We start from the raw sequence: 10,414 nt of genomic DNA, 5'->3' as shown, positions 1-10,414 counted from the left end.
AGCCCATATGCGCGGCAAACTGCGACCGGAATAGAAGATGCGTATATATATTTACACGATCTGTTATTGCAGCTTTTGGTAGAAGGCTAGCTCTCACATTTTGTACGCATCTTCATAATGCGTACAGTTTGCGTGTTCAATAAGGTGTTGTTAGCTGAAACTTTATGAGTACGAGCGCTCATTCAGACAGCTTAAATTTTCTCACAATATTCGGATGTTCACATAACAAAAATACGGAATTCTCTCTGTTTCGTCCAAAACAGTGTATAGCCGTTATATGATTACAGTGAAAATGTCCGTAAAGCTGAATACGGAGAGCACTTTCCGTATATTAACGGCAGATTTTGCCGTATTTTTGAAATATGACATACTTTCCGTATTTTTATCTGCAGTTCTCCGTATAATGACAGAAATCCCCCGTAAAATTACGGAAATTTTTTACAGTGTACGCGTATTTTTTATGTACTACCTTGCACCTCCTGCTTGGGCCACACGGCCTGCTGTATGACGTAAATAAAATAAAGAGTGTCACTGGAAAGAAACTTCACTTCACTGCAAGTATACACAAAAGTCGCAACAAGATATTTAAGTGTACGTATAAGTCTCCAATAAATATACGTGTCTAAGAAAAAGTCACTATATATAATGCATCAAACAAGGCAAATACACATGTTATGCAACCGCACATTCACAGATCCTAGCACCCCCTCCCTCCCCTCCCCCAGATGTATCGCGCGCGACAGGGGGCGGCGCGCTTCCTCTTTGCTTTTCTCCATTGCGCACACAAGACTGAGTCCCCATCGTCAGCTCACCCATACCACCGCTCCCCCCCCTCGCCCTTACGTTTTCACTCGCACATGCAGCATGCGGAGTGCGGTCACGATGTTATCGCCCTTGGACTTTATACGGTACAGGAGGGCGACGACGACGGCAGGAATGCGCCTGGAGGGTGCATTTAACTGCTATCGCCATAATAGGACAAGAGTATTCGTCAACTGAGCCGTCCCATGAACCTTTACTTTCCGGAAAAGAAGTAATGAAATCGAACTTTGATCATGCGGCAATTCGCTGTGCCGCAACAATGTATTTCCTTTTGGTGGAGCCGGAGCACTGAAATGAAAAAAAAAATGTTCAGAAAGGAAAGCATGTTGGCCCCAATCGAATGCCTACTTTGGGCACCTAATGTGGCTATCGAAGGAATATTGAAGAAAACGTGAGACGCTGGGTCAACCGAGAACCATACGCGTTGTTAGGAATGGCCGTACGGATTGACAACGTGCCAGCTATTTCAGCCCGCTTGCACGTGTTCCTATCCAACCGGACGGGGCGCACTTCAGAGAACTGAGAATAAACCGGCAGCCGCATGGCGCGGGGTCAGCTCAGGAATGTGGTACTCGGCCGCGCCACCCGGGGCAAAGAAGAGTTCTACGAAGCCCTCTGACGTCGGCTCCGGACCTTTACACCTGTGTGTGTATGCAACACGAGTATGTGAGCCCACCTCCTCCAAAAGGGCGGGTCATCTTCGGTGACGTCGAAAGGTGACGTCGAACGATGACTGGACGAACGTTTCCGTTCGCTTGGAATCAAGGGGGGGGGGGGGGGAGGGGAGGGCAAGTGCTTATAAACAGCGGTTGCCGGCTGCTAGGGTGTGCTCGTCGTGGTGAGCTGAGTGCTCGCTGTCATGCTCGAAATGTACTAGTGAGCTGTGTGCTCGTAAGCTGTTTGCTGTATGCGTCGTCTTGCGTGCTCCATATGGGAGTCACGCTAGACTGTCGATGTATGTCTTGTTTTAAATGTAAATCCTGCAAATAAATCCTGCTCTCCTAAGTCCCGACGGAGAGTCAAGCTCCTTCCTACAGCTACGACTGCCAAATCTAATAGCATACTGCTCGGTATCTTACACCGGCCAGGCAAGACTTTCCGGAGAGGTTGCGCTCAAGCGAACGCGCTGCAATCCGTCGAGTCCCCACAGTGATGGCGGCGAGTGGCCATTGTTTCTTTTCTCGTCTGCTAGTCAGAAAGCATCCAAAACACTGCCAGGTGAAAATCCACTCGGCCAGAACAAACCGAAGGCACACTGAAGTGCGCCACGCGGTGCTCCGGGCGACACACGAAAAACATATGCGCTTGGCTGGGTCTGGCAGCCGGCGGGTAGGGTAACGGGAACAAAAAAAATTGAAGTAGCTCAATGTGTACGCGCGAATAAAACTGAAAGCAGAAAAAATAATAAAGAACGTAGTTACCTTGGCTGGCTTTAGTGTCTTGACATGGATGCTTTGGCGTAGGTGAACAAAAATGTTGGTATTTTTTATGCGACATGACGGCACAAATGAACCACCACAACGCTTCGTCTTATCAGACCTCACTGCGTGCTTTGTAAACTTGTCTGATAGTGTGTTGATTTGGCTTGTCTCCTTGTATGTTCCGATGTAAGACTTTAGAAAAGTCAATGCACCTTTGGCGTCAAATGTGTAACAGCATTAAACCCACAATGTTACGCAACTGAAAATCTAAATCAACTTTGGAAATGTCAATGCACCTTTCACATCAAAAGTTTCTGAGATTTATACACATAAAGTTTCGGAATTGACATCATGCATGCGCTAAGTAGATTTCGCGGCCTCCGCGAGGTGCCGCGGCGAGCCCGTTCTCCATCAAAACGTCCTTGAAACTTTGTGCTCAGATAGGGCTCCTTGCGTTATGTGACTTCCAGTACATGGGCGTTGCCGCGAAATCCAGCCCGACTTCGCAATGTTCGTGGTGAAATGTCTTGTCGTGAGTGAAAAACACATTCTAGACAAAATCCAGAATGATTTCCGGCGCCGGGGGTTGCATTGCTCGGCGTTACCTGGACAGCACGAAAATATTTCGGGGGGGGGGGGGGCTGAAGCCCCATAAGCCGCTCCTCTGGCTACGCCGCTGCAAAGGTTGTGGGTTTGGCTCCCACCAAAGGTCGAGGGTTCAACTCGCAACAAAGGTCGGGGGATCCAGTGCCTCAACTGTGCTATAAATAACTGTGTCTTGATTAACTTCGCTTTAATTAACACCAATGTCGGGGATCCGACTCCTACCAAAGGTCGTGGGATCGAGTGCCTTAACTCTACCTTAATTAACTCTAAATATCGTAGGTTCGATGACTTTGGCCATGTCGACAGCGGATTTTCCACCTCTTAAGCCATATAATGCTTAAAACAAGCAATTATGATTTTGCATTGACGCTTGACTGCGAGAATATGTGAGGGACGGCGATTGTGGCTGTGGAAATGCTTTAAAACACCAGAAGGAGAAGATGTTCACTCCGTCACCGATCCTGATTACCACGCGGGCAGTAAGAGCAGCGAGATGCGTGCGTCAGGCGCGTCACCTCATCGAGGGCGACCGCCGGCTCCTCCATCCGCCGAGTCGGGGGATGCGGGGAAAAACGGCGCGAGACCCGACGCGTCCTGCGTCCCGCGTATTGCTGCCCGCGCGGTACGAAGGGAAGAAGAGAACAACTAGGTGGTCCAGCCACGTGATGCGTTTCCGGCCAATGGGAGCTCGCGCGGCTTCCCCACGCGCATGCGCCCTCATCGGCCGGCGGACGTGCGGCCCCCACACGCGCGCGCGCCTCGCAGACCCGCGTCTAGTGTTTTGCGAGCCAAGTGTGTGCGTGCGAGTGTGTGCTGCTGCTGCCGCTGCCGCCGCGCCTCCCGCAACGGTCGCATGCATGTTGTGCTGTGAGTTTCCCAACATGGCGCTGCACAACGGAGTACTGGATTCGGTTGTCATCCACAACGGCAACGGTGAGCTGGCACCCGTCAAGGACCACGACGCCATCAAGCTGTTTGTGGGCCAGATTCCCCGTAACCTGGATGAGAAAGACCTGCGGCCGCTCTTCGAGCAGTTCGGAAAGATCTACGAGCTCATTGTGCTCAAGGACAAGTACACCGGAATGCACAAGGGTGAGTCAGCGATAAAAGCACTTCCCACGAGACAGACATGGCACGCTTTGTCGCATTACATAGTTGTCAGGCTGCGAAGCCCGCATCTCGCTCTCAGTGCTGGCGTGCGCTTTGTCTGGACCGCGTGCGCGAGCGGCAGCGGGACGCTCTCGGGGCGCCGCGCGCGCCTTTGTTTCGGCACCGCGCGGAGGAGAGGCCGGCACCGCTCGATGTTACGTCACCGGGGTCGGCCTGCCGGGCCTCCGTTAGGCGGGAACACCTGCGTTACACTCCTGGGTGTGTGCGCCCTTTTGTAGGGCGCACATGCCTACAAAACACGACGCTACGTCAACACGTGTCGGTTCGCACGTATGTAATATTGTGTAGCTGAAACTCTCTTCGTGGGCATTTCTTGAAATGTCCGAATATAAACGAAATCTTTAAAAAAAAGTCTAAAAGTATGCACCAGGCATGAAGGGCGTTCGCATATCTAACAATGTGCTCGATCGTGCTTCCACCACTTCTGCTTTGCGCACATGTGACTGTACTTCAGGTTCACTGGAATATTTTGTCATTCATCTAGAGCAACTAATTTGATCTTTTTATCGCTCTGACGCTGTCATGCTAAGGCATGAGGGACGCTCATAAAAAACTCTCGGTATAGATCCGTTTATCCTCACTGCGAATAGTACTACGACCATCAAACTCGCCGTGGGGACCGATTGCAGCTCAGATTCTGACTCCCATTGAACTTGAGGGAAGCCACAGCTCTGATTGGAGATCTGTAACTTCCAATCGAGGGGGTAATAAAGTTCCAGGAGAGTCATAGACTATAAAGGTGGAAATTTGGATTGCTCAGAAACAAACAGTGGAATAAAAAAGAACGATTCGGATTGCAATAAAAATATTAAAAAAGCACTAAATCTGCAGCAGCAGCAGCAGTTGTTGCCGGTCATGCTTAGTAAAGTGCTTCCGACATTTCTTGTCCACTTTTCATTAGCGCTTCACACCATGAGACAAATTGCGCTGGTCGTAGTCTGTGATTTGCGCAGACACACTTCACACGTATGCACAACAGCAGTGCTGTGTTTTAGCCACTGTTTAGTTACGGTTTCCCTTTTAGATACACTGTGTAGAAGGTGAACACCCAGAAATGCATACCGTAAGTGAACATCACGACGACAATACCCTTATAGAGAGAGTCGCCATAGTTTAAAAAAATATACGAGAGCCCTGAAGTAACGCGAGTACTCAGCGTATTGCCCTGTAGCTAGAATAACATAATGCGCTAAGTCTGTGCTGTTATCGTCTCTGTGTATGTTTCAACTTTGCAGCGCAGCTTTATAAGTATAAGGAGAATGACAGGCTGAATGCAGGGGAGCAAAGGTAACCTTCAACATTTGCGACATTCGTTTGGTCTCGCGTATTCTTTCGTTAGATGAAAAAAGGAAAAAAAAAGAAAGGAATGCGATGTACTGCAACCAATTGCATTGCTCCATTCAGAGCGCACACGTGCGCAAGGACATGAGCTGTAACGACCGATGAAGTCGCATTTATTATGAAATGCCGCTCTAGCAACTCGGGCTTTGAAGAGTCAACAATTGCTCGGATCTCGTCGGGATACCGTTTTCAGGAAATTCAAGTAACGACGAGTATGGAAGCAGCTCGGAAGCTATTGCAGTGTTAGTGCTGTTTAGTTTTCTTGAAACCAGCGTCGAATCTTGTTTCAGATAAATTATTGCATTATCTGAAGCCTCAGCGACCAAGAAGAATCACGTAGCGTAAGGTAGAGAAGGTGAACATTTGGTATTCTGTGAGACCTGAGAATGCAAGCTGTGTCGCTTAGGTCTTTCATGATGGCTAACCATATCTATACGTAACTACAAACCACAATATCTGGAATCGCCGTGGTTGTTCAAGGTTGCTTTGTCTTCATACAATTTCGCTTATGGCGATTTTGAGTTCTTCCGTACACGTGCGCCTCTATTTAATCATCCGGTCGCCAAAATGTTGCCTGACAGCGCATTGACTCGGAACACAGCTTTCTACATCGGCTACAGAGAAGCCCTTACACGCGCACACACACACACACAAAACAAAAACTATCTATTTGTGCAGGATCCGAATAGGGCGCGAATTCGAGGTTTACATTATAAGCTCGCGGATACTCGTTGACAATAACCAAACAGAACGTATGGCCATGCGCTTGTTAAAGCGTGTTCTATGTACTTTCGTTTAGCTCATTAGAGTTACTGTCTCGTTTGTGCACGATGGTGATTGCCCAAAAATGCAGCCAGGTCCCCTGCCGAATGTGTTTCAAGGGGCCTGGCCTATTCTTGGCAACGTGTCTTCCAATGAGTGTCCTTGTCCGAGCGTTGGCTTCCCTTTTTATCCGCTGTTCATCTTTCCGTATCACTTTGACCTGTTCGTATGCCTGGCATACAGTGGCCTGTGTCTTTATAAACGTGGTACACCCCAAACTTTACTGCGATGCGGGAACTCGAGCCACATTTTCGGTGCGTTGGGAGCGGTGCGGCCGCGTGCCTCCGCCATGTCTGTAGAGCACGGCGACCGCACATTCCGACCGTTCGTTCTCACTCTTGTGTGAAACACTCGTCTGTTATTTGAACGAAATTAGCTGCCTAACATTATACCGAAGACCTGAAACTTAAGCTTTCTCAATACACCTGTGGATTATTTAGGCGTCATCCCGGCCACCTTTACCCGAAAGCTATAGAAAAGAAATGCTGAAGATAAATAGGACCGAATACTCGTCACGAACTTCTGAGAATTGGCGAATTTGTCAAGGAAAAAAAAATATTATTTTCTCTCGTTTACGTATCCATTGCCGAATGTCAGGCCTAGCAGACGACAGTGCTGGTTCTCATTAAAGTTCTCTCTCTCTCTCTCTCTCGTTTAGTTGAGCTGCCGAATTCAGAGAATTCTTGTTTATATGCAAACTCTATAGAGTTTCTGCGCCATTTCATGCGTTATTCGCACACATAGACAATAAAACGGAGGTTTAGCCATCACAACTAGTTTTTCAACCAAAGTAAGACAGCGGATTTGATCTGGCAGACAGAAGAGGTCACGGCGCCGACTGGGCACAGCGCCAGGGCTCTTGTGCTTCAGTGGCGGCCTGTCGAGAGCTCATTTCCGATGGCGCCTCATGACACTGCTTTGCCGGCGATGTGCGGACCCTTATACCTATCGCGCTGCATTCAAGCGATATCACTTAAAATAAAGTCTTCCTTGGTGCTTGAATTCCAAGCATCAAATTGTATCCTGTGTCTGACGTTAGTATGACAACAAAACTTCACAACAGCGTTGGCAGCTTTCGAGAAAAAGAAAACAGATTAGTGGAGGTACATATTATTATATATTTTGTTCAGGAAAAACTACGGCGAAAGCGGGAGAAGGAAATTCACGATGATGATCTAAACGACAACAATGTAAAAGCGAGAGCCAACGTTCCGACAAGTGGACTTGTCAACTCGTCGAAACGTTGGCTCCCGCTTTTACCTTGTTCTCGTTTTGCTCATGGTTATGTATTTTGTTGGAATTTAGCATCGCTTGTTTTATGCACTCCCATCTAACCAGGTTGTAAAATAGTAATTCTACTTTATTCTCATTACATTGGGTGGGCGATTTTCTTTTCCATAACTGAAGTATTACGGAAAATTGCTACGTTGCGGTTCCTTCGTTGCGGTTCCTTCCGAGTGAACTATTTTGATGGCCGTGCAGACACTGAAGATGCGAAAGACTAAAATATGGTGTCAGAACTCTGGCTGACAATGTGAATACTAATAAATCAATAACTTTTTGCAGCAGGATGCGTGTTGTAGAGAGAAAGAGGCTGTGTGTGTGTGTGTGGGCGTGTGTGTGTGTGTTTATGTGCGCACATGGAAGAGACGACTAACTTACCTCGTGGAAGTAAGACGTGTTCAGTTCAAGTTTTCGACTGGTGGACCAGCCTTCGTCAGAGTAAGGCTGGTGCACCAGCCGAAAACGTTAAGTAAACACGTCTTACTTCCAAAAATTTCGTCGTCTCTTTCCTGCATATATTACGTCGCGTCACAGTTCTGAACTTTCTGCAGCGTTTTGTTGGATTTGTGATGATGTTGCCATTGGCAATGTTATAAATTGGCATTGGTGTGAAAACGAGAGTTTGAATTCAGCACAGCAAATTGCCGGTTCAATTTGCACGTGCGTTGGTTCGTAGCATACGGGTGGCAGGGCTCCGTCCTGAAATGGAAAACAGAGAGGTAACCTTGTCATCGTCGTCCTCCAACCATTTCCCCTTTTCTCCTTTTCCAGTGAGAGTAGCAGGTGAGAGTAAACCTATCTGCCTGTTTATTAATAAATTACGCGACTATAATTCCGAGTACATAGGGTGTCGCTCGGCCGATCGCAATTAGCGAAATTCACCTGAAATGCTCTCACCTGAAGCTAGCTGTTTTATAATAGCCATGGGAGCGGGTTTTACAAGGCTCTTCTAATTAGATACTTCGTTTTTCTATAGCTGCCCAATGAAACCAACACCAATAACCCGCCTCCCCAATTCGAAATGTTGCTAGAAAGAAAAACAAAAAGAAAAATACAGAAATTGAATTACGAGACGTCAAGCGCTGCTCTTGCATGCGTAACAACGGAATAAACATGGGACTACAGCACAGAGTACAATAAGGCGTGGATGAAGGCATGTTCTAAGTTATGCTTCCGCTTTTCCTTAAACATTCGCTGTACTTGCACGATGCACGGCGGTTCACTCGATGAATACTCGTTTGAGAACAAACTGAAGAAGTCAAGAAGGACGCTAAACATGCGATGGAGTGTTCACTGCATCTCAAGATTAAAAGCACCTCCTAATTCCTTGGTGTAGCAAATTCCTCAACACTAGCAGGCTTCAAATCTCCCTCACGAAATTACGTTGTATCATTCGCTTCCTGGAATACTACTTAGACAGGTCACGTTTGGAAGAAACAATTCAGAACTTCTTTCTACTTGTCGCCCCTTTCACTGTTGCTAGAAAATAATCTTGGAACTGCCTATTCGAAGATTTGGCTTCGACTTCACAAATCCTTTGGGGTCACAGGAGCGTTTGCTCCACCTCCCAAGAATCCCTTAATGACTGCGACCGATTGCGTTCTTAAATCTGATTTTTTTCCCTACACCTAAATCAGTGATTACAGATTCTTACCTTTGTTATTGTTACAAAGGGGATGCCCAATGCACAAACGTATATACAACTATTTGCATGTGAAAGGTTAGTGGTAAACGCGCAGGTTGGTACACCGGTCACAGCTCCAGTAGACAGTCCACCTCTTCGTCTCTCTCTTATCGGCACGGTCCTGTCCAGACGCACCGTAATACAACCACCGCGGGCTGGAGCGCCGTCCCCGCGCTTGTTTGAATGGTAGCGTGCTAACTGAACAGCACGCTTTTAAATAGGAGACATCATCATCATCATCATCATCATCATCATCCTGGTTACGCCCACAGGGCAAAGGCGTACTTCTCCAACAACCCCGATCATGTACTAATTGTGGCCATGTCGTCCCTGCAAACTTCTTAATCTCATCCGCTCACCTAACTTTCTGCCGCCTCCTGCTGCGCTTCCCTTCCCTTGGAAGCCAGTCCGTAACCCTTAATGACCATCCGTTATCTTCCCTCCTCATTACATGTCCCACCCATGCCCATTTATTTTTCTTGATTTCAACTGAGATGTCATTAACTCACGTTTGTTCCCTCATCCAATCTGCTCTTTTCTTATCCCTTAACGTTACACCCATCATTCTTCTTTCCATAGTTCGTTGCGTCGTCCTAAATTTAAGTAAAACCCTTTTCGTAAGCCTCCAGAGTTCTGCCCCGTAGGTGAGTACTGGTAAGACACAGCTATTATACACTTTTCTCTTGAGAGATAATGGCAACCTGCTGTTCATGATCTGAGAATGCCTGCCAAACGCACCCCAGCCCATTCTTATTCTTCTGAATATTTCCGTCTCATTATCCGAATCCGCCGTGACTACCTGCCCTAAGTAGATGTATTCCCTTACCACTTCCAGTGCCTCGCTACCTATTGTAAACTGCTGTTTTCTTCCGAGACTGTTAGACATTACTTCAGTTTTCTGCAGATTAATTTTTAGGATAACTTTTTTTTATACCCACCCTTCTGCTTTGCCTCTCCAGGTCAGTGAGCATGCATTGCAATTGGTCCCCTGAGTTACTAAGCAAGGCAAAATCATCAGCGAATCGCAAGTTACTAAGGTATTCTCCATTAACGTTTATCCCCAATTCTTCCCAATCCAGGTCTCTGAATACCTCCCGTAAACACGCTGTGAATAGCATTGGAGAGATTTTATCTCCCCGCCTGACGCCTTTCTTTATTATGATTTTGTTGCTTTCATTGTGGAGGACTACGGTCGCTGTGGAGCCGCTGTAGATATCTTTCAGTATTTTTACATACTGCTCGTCTACACCCTGATTCCGTAATG

At 47.3% G+C, this 10,414-nt stretch overlaps 1 protein-coding gene across 1 annotated transcript in view; it reads left to right on the top strand.

The window, feature by feature from the left end:
• Positions 1–10,414, top strand: part of bru3 (bruno 3) — a 1,518,741-nt gene that overhangs the window by 160,502 nt on the left and 1,347,825 nt on the right. The window lies entirely within an intron of this gene.

Source organism: Dermacentor albipictus, chromosome 4 (assembly GCF_038994185.2).
Source record: "Dermacentor albipictus isolate Rhodes 1998 colony chromosome 4, USDA_Dalb.pri_finalv2, whole genome shotgun sequence".
Taxonomy (NCBI): Eukaryota; Metazoa; Arthropoda; class Arachnida; order Ixodida; family Ixodidae; genus Dermacentor; species Dermacentor albipictus.
Note: the sequence above shows the minus strand (reverse complement) of the source record. Positions and strands in the feature narration are given on the sequence as shown.